The 8681-nt window shown below is 33.3% G+C and overlaps 1 protein-coding gene across 2 annotated transcripts in view; it reads left to right on the top strand.

Moving 5' to 3' along the window:
* LOC133186745 (poly(rC)-binding protein 3-like) overlaps nt 1-8681 on the top strand; it is a 66430-nt gene that overhangs the window by 20164 nt on the left and 37585 nt on the right. The window lies entirely within an intron of this gene.

Genomic DNA, 8681 nt, shown 5'->3' on the forward strand with positions numbered 1-8681 from the left:
GACACCCATTCATTAAATGAAAAGTAAAAAAAAAAATTGCAGGGTTATTCATTTCTTTTCTGTGCAAACAATGACTGATTTCCCCTAGTAACTCTAGAATTCCAATACTAAGTGCTGGTTAGTCTAACGCTGGAATTCTATTACATCATGGAGGCATTCCCAGCTCTGTGATTTCTTCCTCAGCTTCATGAACATGTCTCCTATTTCATCTTTTGTATCACAGGGCGATTAACTGTTGTTGGCAAAAGATAAGAGCTTGATTGGATCATTTTCACAATAGCTCATCCTTGAGGGTGAGAGATATCGATTCCAGATCTTCGGTATCGGAGCTTCCAACCAGTGGATTGTCAATTACACTTGTCAAGACTGCTGGTCCTAATTTTACACCATGGTCATTGAAAACCATCATAAAGGTTTTTGATTATTTTACTAAATAAGTGTTGATAGACACATTAAATCAGAAATACATGCAGAAATACTGAAGAGTGAAGTGCTGGGGTATGTGTGAATGACCCTATTGTAGCCAGCGGGCCATTGTCACCATGGAAACTGAAATTTTTTGTCATGAAATAATAATTAAATCGTTTGGAAGCTCATCAGAAGAAGCCAAGATTTTTGGTCAGTGATTTAATTAAAGCTTGTTAAGTTCACAAGAGAAGCTGAGATATTATGGCTAGTGAGTTTAATTTAACCATTGGCGGGCTTTGGTAAGCTTTCATTTAATAGCAGACTTGCAGAGAAACTGAGATGTTTGTCATTTAATTTAACCAATAGCAGGCTTACAGAGAAACTGAGATGTTGGTAATTTATTTTAACCATTAGCAGACTCAACAGAGACATTGAGATGTGATTGGTTTAATTTAAACCAATAGCAGGTTTACAGAGAAGTTGAGATGTTCATGATTTAATTTAACCATTGGCAGCCAGGCTCAACAAAATTGAGATGTTGGTGATTTAATTTAACCAACAGCAGGCTGAACAGAAAAGTTGAGATGTTAGTGGTGTAATTTAACAAATAGCACCAATAACAGGTTGAACAGAAAAAGATGAGATGATAGTTGTTTAATTAACCAGTAGCACCAATAGCAGGTTGAACAGAAAATTTGAGATGTTAGTACTTAAAGTGGTTTAATTTAACCGTTAGCAGTGTCAAGAGAGACATTGAGATGTGAGTGATTTAATTTTAATAGCAGGCTCAATAGAACAACAGAAACATTGAGAAGTGAGTGGTTTAATTTGACCATTAGCTGCAGCTTAACAGAGAAGCTGAGCATTTTGTTGAGCATTTTTTGTTCAAAATGTGCAAATACCATTTTTCATTCCTGAAGTGACACAATAAATATATATATATATATATATATATATATATATATATATATATATATATATATATATATATATATATATATATATATATAAATATATATATAAATAAATATATATATATATATATATATATATATATATATATATATATATATATATATATATATATATGTTTATAATTTCAGTAAATTATTTTATTTTGCAAGTAAAGCTACCCATAAAATTATACAAAACATATATATGTATATATATATTTATAAATCTAGAGTTTAATATGGGAGTTTTGAATTTCTAACTGAATCATAATATTCATAGGAGCATCCAATATAAATAAATAAATAACACATGACCTTATATGAACCCCTGATTACCTATTTCTAGTGAAAAAGTCAGCTGCCAGGGGCAGAAATTTCCCCCTAATTCTCCAATGGCCGGGAAAGAATGTGCCTCATCATTGCTGATTCTTCTCCAATCATCAAATTCCACACTGTGTGAAATTAATTCTGTTCCACAGATCAACAAACAAGAGAAGAATTAGGAAAATTGCAGATTACAGTTATAGATTTTTCTGATTTTTCCTGCAACACATGAAGCCAAAAATGCAATTAAGGAAGTTTTACTGTAAGGAAGAATTTACCATTTTATCACTTGATGCCAATTTGCAATTTTTCTCGAAGTCTCATTGTTCAACTTCAAATAATACGTACTGCGTCCTAAGCATTTTCAAACAATTTCTTTCTCTCTGTACATGACATGCCAGCTTGTTTTGCAAAGTCACTTACATAAAAGAAACCATTAGTATCTCACTAAATGTGATGCCTCTGTCAGATAGAACTTATTAAACATTTCAAGAACATGTATGTATGCAATATCTGTAAAAGGAGTAAATGTCCTATTTCCATGGAAACAAGAACCACACCCTTTGTTATTTCATCATTTTCACAATGTGACTGGAAAAAAATTCTTTGCCTGATACATGTGTAGTATGACAGTTTACTGACAATAATGGAATATGTGCTAGACAACTCATAAGTCACAAACTATAGGTCAATATATATATATATATATATATATATATATATATATATATATATATATATATATATATATATATATATATATATATATAAACTCTTGATAAAGAGACCACTAGTGAACTTATGTTCTTGCGATTTGATGTCTAAGAGTCATTTTGCGTTGTTAAGTACTCACGTAAAGTAACCAACTTAGGAATCTACAATATTGATATATTAACTTATAGATTTTTAAGAAGCAAGTGCTTAAGAATTTGAACAAGCAAGTGCTTTTCAAGCTGACAATGTTTTATAGATTTTTTTTTCTGATTGCAATGAATTTGATTTTTTCATTTTTGTGTCTTTGTTAACTGAATCATGGTATTGCAGGGCTATTTGACAGAATCCATTGTTTTTGTCCACAAGGAGAATCAAATGAGCCCCTCATAGGAGTCAATATTGAACATTTTTATATCTGCAATGTCAAGTATCAAAAAGAAGTGGTATCGATTTAAACTATTATCTTTTATTGGGTCATGCAACTGAATCTCTCTGTGCCATGTTTGAGTGTGTTAGTATTTGGTATAAGTGATTTAGAGAACTAGGTCCATGTTCTCAGCAATGTAAAATCCCCATTGATTTGTTTTGTTTGTTGCCCATTGATTTCGGTCCAGGAAAGGCAAGCAACAATAATGAGAGCTTCTCAGATTGAGCGCTAGGATTTTTTTTCCACGTCAGATTTTCAAAGGAATGATTTTGATGTAATGACTCACTTTGAAGGTAGATTTTTGATTACAGAATTGCCAATTTTTAAAATCAATATTTTCTGACGTGAAGGCTTGGGAGGTAAAAATTGATGCTGCATTGATGAGCCATCAATGTGAATGACTATATAAAGGTCGCTGTTATCTATGTAGTGGTATGGAGAATTAAAGGGCACCTGAGTGACAGCTAGGATATCATGTTGTAAAAAGTTGAAATGAATCAAACAAAAAGCTGATGACATTTCGAGTTTTTACAGCATCCCATAGGATCTGATGCTAGTACCTGGGTCCTAGTTTAGACATGAATGCCATATTTAATCTAAAATAACATCCGCAATTAGAGGGAGTTGTTCGTTATTCAATCAAGAGTGGTTCCCTATTTCACTGTGATGCAAGAAAAATTAGAAATTATTTATAAGAGTAAAAATACATATTAATAAATATGTACAGTGAAACCTTGTTATCTCAAACTCTATGGAACCAGTTAAAAACTTCAATATATCTGAGAGTTCGAGATATTTAGGGTAAAATACATAAAGGAAAAGTGGTAGGGACGTCCAACTCAAGATATCAGTGTTTGAGATATTGACGTTCACCTCTATATTTGTGATATTTGGTTTCTAATATCCTGTAGCTTTTGTTTCTTTGATATCTAAAAGAAGGTAATCTGAATGAATAAGACTAGTCCATGGATAGAATGAACCCATACATTACACAGGAGAGGCCAAAACCTTTAAGTGATATAGTAAAACTAATGATTCTGTAACTGCATGCACCATCACTCATCAGGTCTTGCTGTTCATTAAGAAGGAGAAAAGACTAATGGCAGTTATCAGACAAATCGAAGGGAAATTATCAGAATATATGTCTTCATCAATATCAGCAAAGAGCACCTGCAGGAGGAATGACATTATATCTAGCTTAATTGATATTGATCATTTTCATGTTCCTACCAACTTCTTATTATTCAAGAAAGATTTCTCCCATCTTTTAATCTATATGTAATGTGTGTCTTTGCAGGTTTTTTTAGCACAAATTTATTACATTAGCACATGGTTCCTCTGGGTATTTATGTATAAGTTAGTATCATATTTTAGATTTTATGTCACATATTTGTACTGTTTATCTTGTGCAATAGATGAAAAAGGCACAAATAACATATGGAAGGAGTTATCAAATGTCTCTTAGGTAAAACATTTAGTAAAAGTGGGAATAAAATTTCCTTTATCAGATATATAGAAGTTTAAAAATCAAGTGAAGAGGATAAGAGGAAGAAATAAAGTTCCGAGCCTTTCTTATGATTTGATATACAGTTGAACCTCGGTATCTCGAACACTGATATCTGGAATACCATGGTTATGTCAAAGTGATTTGGCAGTCCCAACCCCTTTTTCCCTGGATATCTCGAATCCTTGGATATCTCTAAGTTTTTTCTTGGTCCCAGTGAGTCTGAGATAATGAGGTTTGACTGTATGTAATCTCTACTAATGTAAATTTAGAATACCACTCTGTCTGAACATATTTCATTGAAATTGCTAATTGTACATAGATATAGGAATGTAAAGTAATAAAAAATTAATATATAATGAACTTTATCAGATGTGAGTCAATTTTAAGTGAGAAAATACTTAAATGGTATCAACACTGTAAAGAAAGAAGAAATTTTTGAAAATTCCCTGAAATATCATTGCATTGTTGAAGTTATTGCAGTAGACTATTTCAAGAACAGTTACCAAAGCCTATGATTCATATCCAACAGACTATGGCTACCACTGGAAAGTGGAAAGAGTAAATCTAGATGGATGCACATAGAAAGTCAATTTGGTCAAAAATAAACTATTAAAATGAAAAATATGCTTTTACTTTAAGCATAATTGCAAAGGAGTACTGATTAGGTTTCAAAGTAACTGATGGTAAAAAATAATGTGTTGAGTTACAGGGTCTGTTTACATTACAGGGTCTGTTTACACCACAGCTTCCATTTAGTGAGGTGAAACAAATGCTACCATGGAAACCTTCTCATTATTGAATATTTAGTCTACTTGAAGACCTGATGAAGGTTCTTGAAGTGGAAATTTGGTTCTTTAGGAGAGTGAAGAACAAGAGACAGTAGGGTGTCAATTTCCTGTCAGGAATCTTCACCCAAGAACTGGAATATTGATTTGCGGCTTTAGTATTATCCCCTTTTGTGCGAGTCCCCAGATTAATTCAATCTGACAGAATGTGACAAGAATTTACTTATCTGCATGCAATGATTGAAGAATGTTTTCATTTCATGGTAGTGACAAAATCTTTTCAAATAACATTGCACTGCTGTCATATTCACCTCACCTGCATGCTTTGTGTGTGTGTGTGTGTTGGGGGGGGGGGGGGGCACAGATAATTAACTTTAAGCACATTCATTTATATTTACCATTTAGAAGGAAAATATATATCATTTGAAGAAAAAAAAGGACAAAAATGTTCCAGATGGTATTTTGGGACCTTTCTACCATTTGACCATCAGTGAGTAAAAAAGGAACATTGTAATGTACATGTCAGTTGTTTTGTGTTACATCAATTAGTGCATGATAAAATAAGGTGGATGTTTAACAAAGATCTACTTAGGAATCTATTCTCCAACTGTATGAGGTTCATTGTCTTACATGTGTCAGACAACACTGAGATTTCTTGTTTTTTTTTTTTTTTTTTTTGGTTTTTTTTTTGCTATACAACATAGAACCCCACTATTTATAAAATGTTTCTACTACTCCATTAAAAAAATCCATACCAAAAACGAGCCCAAAAAGAGAATGTGACTTATTTATGTGATGTATAGGTCTAATTATGGCATGTATTCTACAACCATGTATCTGCTATAAAGTTGCAGAGTGCCAAATCAATGTCTGTTGGTAGCCTCCCCTGGGGGAGGTAGGAGATTGGTGGTGGTGAAGGTGATAATTGATTTATGATATGGTAATTTTCCCGTGTTTTCCTGCTAGGATCAGCTCACAACACAGAGCAGACATGGTGTCAATCTCATCATCGGAAAACTGATACGTAGAGTCCATAAAACTGATGGTTAATGCCAAATAGTCCAGCTGATCAAAGTCTTCTCAGTGTTTGATCAGATTTCTTCTGAAATGGAAGAATTTCCTGTTACAAATAAGGAATACCATAAAAATTATCCACTCGGTGAAAAAAGTATTACTGTGGAAAATTGCTGTAATTAGAAAAAAATTCACATCAGTTTAGTCCTTTATTGGAAAACTCAACACTTTAATTTTATATGAGGTGTATTGGTGTTGGATACTTCCTTATACTTCAAAATTTTATTACTAGCATTTTGGCTCACCTGAGCTATATAAGCTCAAGTGAGCTTTTCTGGTCACTGGCTGTCTGGCTTCCTTTTGTCTTTTCTGTCTGCCCATCCATGTGTAAACTCTACTCACTTCTTTTCTAGAAGCACTCAGTCTTGTTTTATTTTAACTTAATAAAGCATCATTGGGTAAGCGGGATTCAAAACTATTCAAAAGAAGAGCTTAACAACCATTTCAAAGGGAAGATAATAAATAGTAAAAAAAAAAAGATTTGAAAAAGTCATTTACTCAACAACCACTGGGCCAGAAAAATAAAACTTAAGTGAAAGCTACCTTAATGGGTATATAGACTCAAATTTCATCAAAGTTTTACATGCGGGTATATACACTACTTAAGAAAAATATATTTTAAATCTTCTCAAGTTGTTAATATGCTAGCATCCTTTGGTAATACAGATTCTGGTTTGTTTTAATCATGGCCCCTGGGGGAAGGGTTGGGCTACTATAGGGGATCAAGGTTTTACATATGTATGTAAGACGAATATAAGAAAAAATATTTTAAAATTATATCTTTTTCAAGAAGCATGTCTTTGGTTAGTCATATTAAAATGCAATCATCTTCAGATAGTGCAGACTCATTTTTTTTTTTTCAAAACGTATTCAAATTAGAGGCTAGGATGACTTGACAATTGAGATTCCAAATTTTACTTGAGAATATATAGGAAATAAAAATCTTCTCAAGAACGATAGGGCTGTGATTAGTGTACAATGGTAGTGCAAATTCAGGTTTATCTTTTTTTCTAAATTATGGACCCTAGGATTATGTTCTGGGCTAAAATATGGGGATAAAATTTGGGGAAATAAAACTCTTTTCCAGAACAGCAGGACAATGTTAGTCATAATGAATTAAAGCATCCCCATTTTTGTGTGGTAAGACTTCACCTCTGTGAGCTAGGATGAGGCCACAATTGGGGATCAAACTTTTTCATGTTTTTAAGGAGGCAAAGTGTGATGAAGAACGGCAGGGGCCAAGCTTACTCAGGTGAGCATTGTGGCCCATGGGCCACTTGTTTAACTTTAATTAACAATATTAACAATGGGAGAGAGAAACTTTTGTTGATAAGGATCCTCTAGATACTTCCTATAATGTCTGTCCTAGCTTCTTCATTTTTCTCGGTGATAAAGTGACAACTGTTGTAATGTTATTGTCCCCTGACTGCTGTCTCAGACCCAGCCTGCCCGTGATAGAATGCCTGGTGATTATTGAAGTTGTGGGACCTATCATAGTACTGTCATTCTCTGGTGTGAAGTGATCATTGAGCAGATCCCTGTGGACCCCAGAAAATCAGGCTTTGATTGAGAGACAATGACAAGAGGAGATATTGGATTTCCATGTCTCCTCCATTAGTCTGTGGTCTTACAACTGTTCACAGTTGACAGGCAAGGTGTGTTCTGGTTAGTGTGAAAACATAATTGTAGGGGGATTAGTGTTAAACTTGAAAAGAGGCATGTCACAAAGAGGGATAAATGGAGCTTTCTTTTTGTAGTCAATTGAAATAACTTGTTCCATTTAACAAGAGAGTATTAATCAGTCGAATGATTTCTTGGTTACTGTAGATCACTTAATTTTTGTGACATCTTAATTTTGCAAGATAGTCATTGACTCTTTATTAGCTAGAAAAAAATTTCACAAATTGTGGTTATTGCTCTATATAATCCTAAGGAATCCTAATATATGTGAGAATGAAATTTTTCGCGAGCACACTAACTCGCGTAATTACGCGAAAATAAAGTTTTTGTGAAGAAATAGTGATTTACAGTACCCAATCCCATGACAACAGCACATGAAATAAAAATCAAGAGACTTTTCTTTTGCCTACACCGAAGCACAGATAACATTCACTATGTTTAGGTTCATTAGTTAATTCTTACTCTGAAGCATGATGACACTAATGCCAGATTTGAGCAGGAATCTTAGGAAGCTGTCATTAATTTTTTGATGTATCAGTCTTTTTATCAATGAGGTAGAATGCAGTACCTTGTCACAATGTCATGTCCAATGTTCATAGATTTTGTGTTTTCAAGCAAAAACTTAATCAGTTGTTGATTATCGGGTAATTTTCTCCTTCCCTGGACAGAATTTTTCATAATGTCTTATCAGGAACTCCATAATTATGATGAAAGTGAAATCCACTTTTTCTACCGCAAGCCATTATGATAAACCTTTGAAGCCCCTGTATTCTAGAAGAGACACTGTCTTTGAAGAGGGTTACCAGTGG

The sequence above is a fragment of the Saccostrea echinata genome, unplaced genomic scaffold, assembly GCF_033153115.1.
Source record: "Saccostrea echinata isolate AGI-Se365-2 ecotype Australia unplaced genomic scaffold, CSIRO_AGI_Sech_v1 ptg000014l, whole genome shotgun sequence".
NCBI classification, from domain to species: Eukaryota; Metazoa; Mollusca; class Bivalvia; order Ostreida; family Ostreidae; genus Saccostrea; species Saccostrea echinata.